General features: G+C 50.4%; 1 protein-coding gene across 3 annotated transcripts in view; it reads left to right on the plus strand.

The window, feature by feature from the left end:
• The window catches only part of CHD6 (chromodomain helicase DNA binding protein 6), a 183,262-nt gene that overhangs the window by 161,102 nt on the left and 9,046 nt on the right, over positions 1-13,114 (plus strand). The gene's annotated exons all lie outside the window — the stretch shown is intronic.

Below are 13,114 nucleotides of genomic sequence, written 5' to 3' on the forward strand. Positions count from 1 at the left end.
GTCATAAACTACTGCAAGACCGTTTCAGGCTGGACATAAGGAAGAATTTCTTTACTGTCCAAGCCCCCAAGGTCTGGAACAGCCTGCTATTGGAGGTGGTTCAAGCACCTACACTGAACACCTTCAAGAGCAAATTGGATGCTTATCTTGCTGGGATCCTATGACCCCAGCTGACTTCCTGCCTTTTGGGCGGGGGGCTGGACTCAATGATCTTCTGAGGTCCCTTCCAGCCCTAATGTCTATGAAATCTATGAAATCTTAGCACTAATGAGGCCTCATTTCTACCACCAGTAGAACCAGTAATGTAATGCAAGAACCCTGGGCTATAACAAATGAAACAATAGAGGCAGCCCTCTGCCCCTTTAAAAAGGCAAACCTTCTTTCATTCTTAGGCCAGCATACCTCCCAGCCTGGCTTCTTGTGAGCTCCTCGGGCCTAAGTCTTTCTGCAAGCAGCAAAGCAGTCTGCCCAGTGCCCCTGGGTGCTTCTCCTAGGCAGGAGCTCCTAACCCTGCAGGTACTTACTAACTGCTCAGTAGCCTACTGCCCCAGTGACTTGTGGCTACAGTGCCATGCCTGCCCTGTAGTACTCCCTGGCTAGGCTGCTTCTCTTTTTAAAGTAACAGAGAGCCCAGGGCTCTCTGCTATACAGACAGTGGGCTTTGAAGGAGACTGTCACAAACTGGCTTTTAGAAATCAATTACCCTTTGCCATTCCCCTGGACCATAGTTCTAATGCATATCTACTTTACCTACAAGCCAGTTCCCAAAAAGCAAACCTCTAAATAGCATTTTCTAGCCATCCCTAGCAAGACCAGATGCTTAGAGCTTAGAACTGAAAATGTGTACCAAGCAGTGGGGTACTGTTCAAAAGCCAAAGAAATATGACCAGGTTCTTGGAGGTTCTGAAGCATTTAACACAGTGGGCACAGGTGAATGCTTCTGCTACTTTGCCATCTTCCCTTTCTTGTTCAGAGCCAGCCAAAAGCCAGTTTGGGCCCTGGCACAAGTAGTTCAAGATGCTTTGAATTTCATCATAGCACCACAGCCTCCAAGAACTGTGGTGTCAGTGTAACTTACTATAGCAAAGTAGTTACCATAGATAGGAGTATCCCTATCCACACCATCCTATGCAAATCTGTTGTCTAACCTATTAGTAAAGCTACACAGTCAACCCCAGTATAACCACATAGCATAACAATCTAATCTACCAGAGATAAAGCAGGGGAACAAGGGTGGCCAGTATCTTGCTGCTGCAAAAGTTGCTAAAATATGCTTGAGAGATCCGAAGAGGACAGCCATACCTACAGAGGAAGCCCAAAACATCCACAAACTATACCAATCTAACTAGGACAGGCTCACACCTGACACAGTTGCCAATGGGCCACGGGTATGTTCCATCCCCATGGGTCACATCACACCTGGGCTTATTCACCTGCCATGACTTGTTGTTTATGTAGGATATACTTTCACTTGCCTGGAGGTGATGATCAGTGGTTCCCTGAGGGTCCAGGGAAATGATGCCTTTACACCAAGCAATACTCTACTTGGGTGTGGGCTGATTTGGTGCCTGGTGCACCCCTTACTCACCGACCTTTGAGCCTCCTGTGTCTCCTGGCAGGTTGCCCTTCTTGCATGGGTTCTTCCTATCTTGGCTCTGGGCCAGGTATAGCACTGCCTCATGGTGGTCACTGCCATGCCTGTGTGAAGCTCACTTTTCCACCAGCCTCCTGCTGGCATGCTCCAAACCCACAGACGTACCAGCTGGGCACACATTGTCAGGGTGCCCTGTAACTGGGGTTCTTCCCTGACTGTCTCCATTCTGTCCCACTGGGATGCCATCTCCCAGTCCCACCTGACCTGCATGCTTCTGCGCAGTCCTCTCTGCATATGGTGGGATCCCATTGTGTCTGTGCTGAGCTGTTTACTGGCTACATTGGGAGGGCTGGCATCCAGCTGGGTCCCTGGTGCTCCACCAGTAAGGAAAGTGTCCACCACTTTCCTGGGTGTTTTGGCCTTGGGGAAAGCAGCCGGTCATCTTCCAGCAGTGAGGTGAGCATCTGGGTTTTTTCTGGACATTGTGGCAGCAGGACAGGCATGAGCCACTTTTCTGGGCGCTGAGTCTCTTCCGGCAGCGGGGAGAGTATTTGGATCTGTTTCAGTGCTCTGGTGTACTCCCCACTAGCCTCTGTCTCCAGCCCTGCTTTTAACTTGTTGCCTCTGGGCTCTGGGCCCTGGGCCAGTCAGTGGAGTTCTCTTGTTTGGTACGTTGATGGCTGGCTTGATTGTAGCTCAGCCAACTGGGTTGTAATTTCAAGGTGAGTCAGGAGGGGCCTGTCACACTAACCATGGACTAAAATTTCTTCCAGACCCCAAATACGGTGATCAGTTTGATCCTGAGTGGAAGTGCAAGACCTACTAGACAAGAATTGTGGGTCATGACCTTAAATGGGTTGCAACATCAATGGATGGGGTTGTGATGAATAGGGATCTGGGTTTTCCGTTCACTATGGAAAAATGCATGTTTTCTTCTTTAAAGGAGAAAAATGCAAGGACAGGTTTCCCCTTGCAGACTGGCAGAGCTCCAGCCTGCAAAGGGCTTCTTGGGGCTAAGGGGAGGGCAAACAAAGACTGGGGATGCCACATGCATGTGTACACACACATGCACATAGCAGCCAAGCAGCAGTGGAGAGGAGCTTCTGCAGTTCCGTCCAGGGAAGTCTGTGGGGATGGAGAGGAGGGGGCACAGGCAATGCATTGGTGGGTGAGGGAGCACAGGCGATGCAGTGGAGGAAGGTGGGGGGGGGGCAAGACAATGCAGCAGAGTGGGGACTTGCCCCCTGAGATTTCTGTGCCCACAGCAGGGCATGGGGCTGCAGTTGGACCAGACCAGCTCTGGGCAGGAGCCCAGCCCAGCAGGTAGGACCCAGCTCAGGAGGGAGTGTCTCACCACCATGGCCTTCAAAGGCCACTGTGGTGTAGCAGCGGCACATTGTGGTGTAGCACCAGCAGCAGCACAGGGTTGTACTCCTGCTGCTTCCGGGCAGGGAGGGGGTGCCTCAGTTTGATGGCCATGGTGGCGCAGCGCTCCTTCCCACTCCAGGTCCTGCCTGCTGGGCTGCGGAGCCCCCCAGGGGAAAGGTAGTAGGGCAGCGAGCCCCAAGCCTACAGCAGGCAGCCCACATCCTCCCTGCCCCCGCACCACAGGCTTCACTTCAGCTCTGCTGCCTGCATGAGAGGAGCTGAGCTCTGCCTGCATGGGGGGCGGGGGGAGCTGGGCTTAGCTCCTCTCCAGGCTCTGGGGCACCTGCATGGGTGGGGGGCTGAGGGTTGGGAGTAAGGGGCACTGGCAGGGCCAGGGGCCTGCAAGGTGGGAGTGAGGGGCCATGCTGAGAAAATGGGGTCACGCTGAGGAAAAGTTTGGGAAGCATTGACCTAATGCATCTGAGGACAACCCCCCCAGCACATATAGTAACATGACGGGAAAAACTACTTCTCGACCTCTTGTGACAACCAGCAAAATCCAGAACCATGGCAAATACCCATGCAAAGCACAGACTTACTTGACCAGAGTCTTATCCAGCTTCTTTGTGAGTGCCACCAAAGAAGGAAATACCTTTCTTAGGCAGTCTATTCCACTGCCTCACAGTTCTAACAGAGAATTTTCCCCTGGTATCTAAACCTACTTTGCTGTAATTTCAACTATTGGTCTATGCTTTGCTCTCTGCAGCAAGAGAGAAAAGGCTTTTCCCCTCTTTTTATGGTAGCCCTTCAGGTATTTGAAGACTGCCATCATGTCCCCTCTTAAACACCTTTGCTGTAAGCTAAACATGTCTGTTTTTTCAGCCTTTCCTCATATGATTTACAAGCCCTTTATTATGTTTGTTGCCCACCGCAGGACCATCTCTAACTTTTTCATGTCCTTTTTAAAATGTGAAGCCCAAAACTGTACAGAATACTCTAGATGAGGCCTAATCAGTACTGAATATAGAGGCACTATCACTTCATTGTAGGCAAGGTTTTAGGACTTTTCTCTGAGGAAATCCCCAGATTCCATCTTTCTTTTTTTGTTAGGTCCATGCACAAATACAAAATGGGAGCAGTTGGCAAAGCAGCAGTACTGCACAAAAGGGCATGAGGGCTATAGAGGACAGCAAGCAGAATAAGAGTTAGCAGTGTAGTATTGTTGTAAACAGGTCATTTCAAGATCTTTTAACAGGAGTGTCATATGCAAATCATTGGAAGAGATGTAGCACTGGTGAGACCTCACCTGGATTACAATATCCAGTTGTGGGCACTCCACTTTAAAAAGATGTGAATAAACTGAAAATAGTATAGAGGAGAGTTGCAATAAAAAATAGAGGTCTAGCAATCAGGATGTATGAGGAACTGGGATTATTGAGTATAGAGAAGAGAAGGATGAAGGAATGTCATACATAGAATCATAGCATCATAGAAAGTTAGGGTTGGAAGGGACCTCAGAATTTAGTCCAACCCCTTGCTTAAAGCAGGACCATCCCCAACTAGATCACCCCAGCCAGAGCTTTGTCTAGCCATGTTTTGAAAACTTTCAAGGATGGAGCTTCCACCACCTCTCTGGGTAATCTGTTCCAGTGTTTTGCTACCCTCTTGGTGAGAAAATTCTTCCTAATTCTCCTTGTTCTGTTGTCTGCCATCGCTGAGAACAGTCTAGCTCCATCCTTTTTCAAGCTCCCCTTCAGGTAGTTGAAGGCTGCTATTAAGTCGCTTCTCAGTCTCCTCTTCTCTGGACTACATAAACTCAGTTCCCTCAGTCTTTCCTCAAAAGTCATGTTCCCCAGCCCCCTCACCATTTTTGTTGCCCTACACTGGACTCTCCAATTTTTCCACATCCTTTCTGTAGTGGGGGGCCCAAAACTGAACACTGTACTCCAGATGTGGCCTTACCAGTGCTGAAAAGAGGGGAATAATCTCTTCTCTTGCTCTACTAGCAGCATACCTACCCATATGGCCGAGAATGCTGTTAGCCTTCTTGGCAACAAGGGCATGCTTCTGGCTCATATTCAGCTTACTGTCCATTTTAACCCCTACTGTAATGCCCCCCTTTTCTGCAGAGCTGCTGCCCAGCCAGTCAGCCCCCAGCCTGTACTGGTGCATGGGATTGTTCTGTCCTAAGTGCAGGACTTTGCACTTGTCCTTGCTGAACCTCATGAGATTCCTTTTGACCCAATCCTCCAATTTCTCCAGGATGCTCTGAATTCTAGCCCTACCCTCCGGCATATCTACTACTCTCCCCAGCTTGGTGTCATCTGCAGACTTGCTGAGAGTGCACTCTAGGCCATCTTCCAGGTTGTTGATGAAGACATTAAACAAAACCTGTCCCATGATCAACCCCTGGGATACTCAACTTGATACTGACTGCCAACTAAACTTTGAGCCATTGATACATCTTCAAATATAAAAAGACTTGTTATAAAGAGTAGGAGGACTGGTTATTTTGAGGGACAGGACAAGAAGTAATAGGCTAAAACTGCAATCAACAAGATTCAGGTTACATATTAAAAACTTTTTAACTCTGAGAGAGTGCATCTAAGCATGCACTTTACTGAGGAGTTGACTAATTAGCTCCACAGTAAAATGTCACTGTCTATACATGTGCCAGTATTAGGGGGCAGTAAATTAATTAGCTCCACCATAGGATAGTATTGTTGGGGACAGTACTGTTCTACAATGGGGTAATTATATGCACTGAAAAGCACATGTAAATGGTGACAAGGGCTAGCTGGGGCACAAGGATGCTAAAGTTCAGGGCCTACCTGATGCCTAGCCCCGCACTTTAGGACCCTCATGCCCCTGCACTGCCTGACGCTGCCACTCAGAGCCCAAGGTTGATCCCTCAGGCCCCCTGTCAGCCTGGGGCTACTCTGCCTCATCTCAGACTGCTGTGGTCCCAGGCGCACGTGCAAGACGTTGCACCTGGGAGCCAACTGCAGTGGAGTTTATCACGTTGCTTTAATAGCATGTGTAGATGCACCTAGAATGATTAAGCACAGGAATAGATTATGTAGGGAGGCTGTGGAGTCTTTGTCATTGAAAGTTTTTAAGTGCAGTTTGGATAAACATATGCCTGGAATGGTTTAGATGGGGATGACCATGCCTTGAGTAAGGAGCTGGACTAAATGATCTCTGAAGCTCCCTTCCTGCCTCGTCTTCCTATGAATCTCTGTAATTTTTTTGCATGCGTACATGTGCATTGGCACACATTTTATGGAACTAACTACATTCAGTGTGTCCACAGGAAGTAGAAATATGTAAGTTGCACTCTGAAGGAACAGCGGTCTGTAATTAGCATGGTGTCATGGTACATAATAGAATATTACAAATAAGAGAATGTGTTGAATTAAGCAAAGGAAAATGTAGACTGTTTATCTAGACACTTTTCCTGATGGTGAGTTCTATAATTATCTTGCAAAAGAAGTTGTGGAAGATAATGTCTCCTAGAACATTCAGAGTTAGGCTAGTGGGTAGTCCTGACCCCTGGACTAGAAGGGACCAAGCAGGACATTTCCCTTTTGAATGTCAGAAGTGTGGTAAGTTGAACAACATACAATAAACAACGTTTCATTAGCATTTCCTTAGGGGTAGGGTGTCATAGGCCTCAAGCCGTAATGAAAAGTGAGGAGTGCTATTTTTGGGGAAGTCACAAATAAGCTGACTTGGAAAGTGGGAAAACATTATAAAACTTACAAGTTTTGCTTGCCTTCTAGATGTAGAAATATGGACATTGAACAATTAAGGGTTGTTGGTTGTAGCCGTGTTGGTCTAAGGACATAGGCAAATAAGGTTTTTGGGTAGATGTGATATCTTTTATTAAACCAACTACACAGTTAAGAGACTTTGCTGAGGTCAGTTGAAGATAGTGCCAGAGCTCAGTACAGAATTCCAGAGTCTTGCCACAAAGGCCTATGCACTAACCACTTGTTCACACTCCATCTCCAGGCTTTCACTCTGATGAGGAGTTAGGTAGGGTTTGCATCAGAAGCAGTAATATTAATTTTATATATTACCATATGTAATGGGGAACCCTAACCCTGTTACTAAGAGACAGGGTGGTCCCTTTAAGTCCAGAACCTTCCAGTCACGGCCGGCCAGTCGAATAGGGGTTAAGGCTCAAGCCCTTCCAACCGGTCAGGTGACAGGAAGAGGAAGGCCAGGACCCTACAAACTGCAAGTGGAGAAGGCCAGAGGGGCAGCAGGGAGGCGGACTCCCAATGACTACGGTGCCGCGGCTGCAGTTTCTGTCGGAAGACTACGCCATGTCCTGAGCCATCCTCATGATCATCTAAAGTAGGCAGGCATGTTGCCTCTCTTATTTAATGTTAACATCGGTGGTTTGGGTGAGGCTATTTGGGGAAGGAGGAGGCCTCATTGGGGGCCCACTGCAGTGTGGGGATCCCAGTGCCAGAAAGGGCGCAATATTCAGGGGTGAGCTGACCCTAGCGCCAGAGAGGGCGCAGTATTTGGGGGTGAGCTGACCCCAGCACCAGAGAGGGCGCGGTATTTGGGGATGAGTAAACCCCAGCACCACAGAGGGGCAGGAGCATGAGTGAGGGGTTTTTTTGCGAGCTAGAGCTTGTGAGTCAAACCCTGATTAGTAGGGGGGTTTTGACTGACAGGCCTAGTTAGAGAAAAAAAAGGGATAGGCCCACAGTGGCCGAGACCCCAACATAAAGAGGAATTTAAAAATACCATCTGCGAGGCTTGGGCTGCAGTGCAGGAGAGGAATGGAGCCACAGATAGCAGCCCCTGTTATAGGGGCATACAATGGGCAGCCTTCCATTTAATTAACAACAATTAACAACAAGGCATGGCAGGATAGAAGGCAGGCGGTTGGCCCATAACGGGTGGGGCTACCAGTAGATGGACCCTGAGGAGGCCCCCCTGTTACACTATATCACGTAGGAGCCCAAGTAATTGACCAGGACCTTGTTTCATAGTTTCGTATTTGGTGGGGTCAGAAGGCACCTAAGCAGTTCACCTAGTCCGACCCCCTGCCATGGGCAGGAAAGGATGCTGGGGTCAAATGACCCCAGCTAGGTGACTGTCTAGCCTCCTTTTGAAGACCCCCAGCGTAGGGGTGAGCACCACTTCCCTTGGAAGTCGGTTCCAGCTCCTAGCCACCCTGACTGTGAAGTAGTGCCTCCTGATATCTAGCCTGAATCTACTCTCCGTCAACTGATGGCTGCTCTTCCTTGTTACCCCTGGTAGTGCTCAGGGGAACAGGGACTCTCCCATTGCCTGCTGGTCCCCCTTGGCAAGTTTATAGGTGCCACCAGATCCCTTCTCGGCCTTCTTTTGTGGAGGCTGAACAGGTTCAGGTCCCATAGCCTTTCGTCATAGGGCCTGCCCTGCTGCCCCCTAATCATGTGAGTGGCCCTCCTCTGGACCCTCTGAATGCTGGCCACATCCTTCCTGAAGCATGGCGCCCAGAACTGGATACAGTACTCCAACTGCGGCCTGACCAATGTCGCATAGAGGGGGGGATCACGTTGGACCTGCTTATGATGCATCTATGGATGCATGACAAAGTGCAGTTACCCTTCCTGACTGCATCCCCACATTGGTGGCCCATGTTCATCTTGGAATCAATAGTGATTCCAAGATGCTTCTCTGCCTCTGTGCTGATGAGAAGAGAATTCTCCAGCCTGGAGATATGCTGCTGGTTCTTCTTCCCCAGGTGCAACACCGTGCACTTGTCCGTGTTGAAACCCATACTATTCTCATCCGCCCACCTCTGTAACCTGTTGAGATCTAGTTGTAGCCTGTCCCCTCTCTTCTAGCATGCACACTTCTCCCCACATCTTAGTGTTATCTGCGACTTTGAACAGAGTGCTTTTCACCCCCTTGTCCAAATCACTTATGAAGGTATTGAACAGTGCTGGCCCAAGGACCAAGCTCTGGGGAACCCCACTGTCCACATCCCTCCAGGTCGAAAATGACCTGTCCACCACCACTCTGTGTGCGGCCCCCCAGCCAATTTGTGACCCATCTGACTGCGTAGGTATCGACACCACAGACGCCTAATTTTTTAATGAGGATGGGGTGAGAGACAGTGTTGAAGGCCTTCCTGAAGTCCAGGAAGACTACGTCCACCGCAACACCTGTGTCCAAGGCTTTTGTGACCTGGTTGGTCTGACAGGACCTGCCTCTAATGAACCCATGTTGATTGCCCCTAAGCATAATCTTCCCTGCTGGTTTCTTGCAGATGTGCTCCTGGATAATTTTCTCAAAGAGCTTCCTCAGGACCAAGGTAAGACTAGCAGGCCTGTAATTTCGTGGGTCCTTTTTCCTCCCTTTTTTGAAAATGGGGACCACATTGGCCCTTTACTTGTCATCAGGCACCTCACCAGAGCACCACGAATGCTTGTAAAGCTGTGCCAGTGGTCCTGCAATGATCTCTGCCAGTTCCATAAGCACCCTGGAGTGGAGATCATCTGGACCTGCTGATCTGAACACATCCTCCAGAAGTTCCCTGACTAGTTCCTCACTGACCCTGGGCCTGGCTGTGCCTCCCCTGGGTCCGTCCGGTATCCCAGTGGGGGAGGATGTCCCTGTCCCTGCTCAGAAAAATAGAAGCAAAGAATCTGTTAAAGAGCTTTGTCGCCTGGTGCTACCACCAGATTACCAAGCATGTCTTGCAGAGGCCCCACATTATTTGGTACCTACTTTTTATCTCCTGTGTATTTAAAAAAGGACTTCTTGTTATCTTTGATCTGGGTCGCTAGTCCCAGTTCCATCTCTGCCTTAGCCTTCCTAATAGCTCCCCTACAATCTCAAACCAAGGAGGTATAATCCTCCTTGGTGATCCCTTCCATTGGGTGTATGCCTCCTTTTTAGCTTTGAGGCGTTCATGGATGCTTTTGGTGAGCCATGGGGGCTTTTGAGCACACTTGCTCCCTTTGATCCACGTGGGGATTGTCATGCTTTGGACTTGGAAGATCATCTCCGTAAGGAACGACCACTCTTCTTGGACTCCCAACTCCCCTCCCCTCCCCTCCAGGACCCCAGTGCCTCTCTGACTAGTCTCCTTACCTCATTGAAATCCACCCTCCTGAAGTCCAGGGCTGCTGCCTTGCTGCAGGCCTGTGACACCCTGTTCTAGATGGTGAATTCCGGCAGGAGATGATCGCTGTCTCCCAGGTGCTCAAGCACCCACAGTCCCCTCACCAGGGGCCTGTGGCCAGAACCAGGTCCAACAAGGCATTTCCCCTGGTGGGACTGTGCACCTCCTGTGTTAGGTGGAGGTCCTGTAACTCGGCTAGGAACATATGTGAGCGGTCAGACCTGGCTGACTGCTCGTCCCAGCAGATGTCCAAGTAGTTTAGGTCACCCATGATGACCACGTCCCTTGACTTAACTGCCTCCTCAAGCTGACCTGAGAATTCCCGGTACAGCTCTTCTCCCTGGTTAGGTGGCCTGTAGTAGACCCCCACCGTTAGGTCCCTTTCCCCCCGACCCCTTTATATTCTGACCCAGAGCACCTCAGTCTGCCCTACCTCAGACCCAGTGCTGTTTGCAGAGGATGTGTATTGCTCTTTGACAAAGAGCACTACACCCCCACCTTTCCTCCCTGTTCTATCCCGCCTATACAGCCTATAGCCCTTGATGTTTACCACCCAGTTTTGCATTGGATCCCACCAAGTTTCAGTGAGCCCCATTATGTCTGGGTTTGTGTTAGCTAGCAGGAGGGCAGGTTTCCCCTGCTTGTTCCCCATACTGCAAGCATTAGTGTAGAGGCTTTTCAGGCTTCCTGAGGGTGTATGCAACCCTTACACCCCCCCCTCCCGCAAATCCCTGGACTATCTGGGCCCCTGTCTCTTACCTGGGTATTTCTTGTGTTCATCGCCTGACTTGACTGGGCTGTTCTTGTGGGTGTCTCTTGGTCTGGTGTTCTGTGGCTCCCTTGGTCCTCTTCCTCCCCCTCCCCCAACGAGCCTAGTTTAAAGCCTGTTGGAGGAGATCAGCCAACCTGGAAGAGAACATACGCTTACCTTTGGGGGAGAGGTGAAGCCCATCCTACCCAAGCATGTCTCTTGTTCTGAAGTGAGGGTCATGGTCCAGAAAGCCAAAGCCTGCAAGTTGACTTCCCAGATCCCATGACGTCTTCCACGCCCGCTCACTGGAAGGATCGATGAGAAGACCACCTGTGCCCTTATCTTCTTCATCTTGCCCCCCCAGTGCTTGGTAGTCCTTCATCAGGCGGTCTGGACTGCTCCGGGCCACATCATTGGTACCCACATGGATTAGGGCCATGGGGTAGTAATCAGTAATTAGGATGAGGGCCGGGATCATCTCCGTCACATTCTGGGGAGACAGTAGACCTCATGTGTAATGGTATCCTGGCGACAGATGGGACCCTCTGTTCCTCTCAGGATGGAGTCACCTATGATGAGTACCCGGCGTCTCTTCCTCTGGGTCAACTTGCCTCCTTCAGCCCGTTCTGTGCACGGAGTGACCTCCTCACCAGAGGTTTCCTCCTCACGTTCCTCTTCCTCCAGTGTCACCAGGGCCTCATACCTGTTCCCCAGCTGGACTGAGGGAGCTGGTACTGCATCACTGCAAGCAGCCCTGGTTCTGGACGGAACCTTCTGCCATTCTGCTGTGGAGGACACCTCCTGGGGTTCTTCTTCCTTTGGTGCTTGGCCCTGCAGGGAAAGGAAATACCCATCAATTTCATCCTCTGCTTCTCTGATCCCCTGCAGCCTGCTAACCTCCTCCTGGAACTCCCTCACCTGCCCCTCCAGGGCCCTAAGATATCTGCGGAACAGGTGTGGGGGCCCCCATTCCCTGCCCCCCAGCCCTTCCGGGCATCCCCTGCAGGCCAGTGGGCAGAGTGACACCGGCCCCACCGTGGGCTCTGTCTGGGTGGAGGCCTTAGAGAAACCCCAGGTAGGCATCACCCCCTGAGCACGGGCCATACTGGCATTCTGCGTCCACATCATTTTTATTTATTGGTGTGGTGCTATTGCCTTTCCCTTACCAAAGACTTCCTCCTTGCCCCTCCTGCTTGCCCACCTGCGCAAACACCAGCACACCCTTACAGAGCATGCCTGTTTGTGCACTCTGTTCGTGCGCGGCTCCCTACCAGGTCAACTAAAAGGGATCCAGGGGGCTTCCCCTCCATATCCGGCTCAGCTGCACTGGCTTCCTCCTCCCCACTTACCTTAGGGGAATCAGCTACTGCTGCCCCCACTGCTGCGTCCGTCTCCGGTCAGGTAAGGGGGCACACGTATGTGCGGGGACACATGTGTGACCAGTTCTCTCAGCTCCTGTCTCCCAATACTGTTGTATTCGGTACTGTAGAAACACAAAACACAAAAATGGTGCCTGTCTCAAAGAGTTTACAATCGAAGTATAAAACAAGGGTCAGCAGATAGGGGGAGAGAGAGAGTCATGAATTATGGCATGTACAAATGTACTTCACCTTTTCAAATTCTGGCTGAGATTTTTTAAAAGGATCTGTGAAAGTTTGTGCTGTGAACTTGGAAGAAGAATATATTCCTTGATGTGGAGAGAAAATAGCAAGAGATGGTGTAGTTAATCTACCTCGGAGGTGCTAAATTCATGTTGGGCCCCAGGCCAGATCTGGACCACAGGTCTTCTCATGGGCCAGATCTTGTGTGGGGCATGGGGCAACTGGCAGCCATGGTTGCAGTCACAGCGGCAGCCACAACAGCAGCAGCAATGGCAGTGGGGCAAGCAGCTGTGAACCAGGCAGCCACTTGCTATGACAGAGGCACACAAGCAGCAGGAGGCGAGGCACTGTAGAGTGACTGAAGACTGTATTGCACAGTCCTTACTCATCCCCCAGCTGGTGATGGACATGTCCACTAGGGCCCTGGATTCTGTGACAGACCACATCTCCACCCCAGCCACAACCTACTTAGCCAACCAGTAGCCTATCAGGCCAGATAAAATATCTGGGTGGGCTGGATATGGCTCACAGGCTATATGTTTGATACCACTGGTCTGCACTGAGAGCATATTCTTGGGCCGGCAGTGTGGGGATGCAGTCAGGAAAGCCAACCACACCTTGTCATGCATCCACAGATGCATCTCAAGCAGATCCAAGGAGGT

Source organism: Crocodylus porosus, unplaced genomic scaffold (assembly GCF_001723895.1).
Source record: "Crocodylus porosus isolate Cpor-Errol unplaced genomic scaffold, CroPor_comp1, whole genome shotgun sequence".
NCBI lineage: Eukaryota > Metazoa > Chordata > Crocodylia > Crocodylidae > Crocodylus > Crocodylus porosus.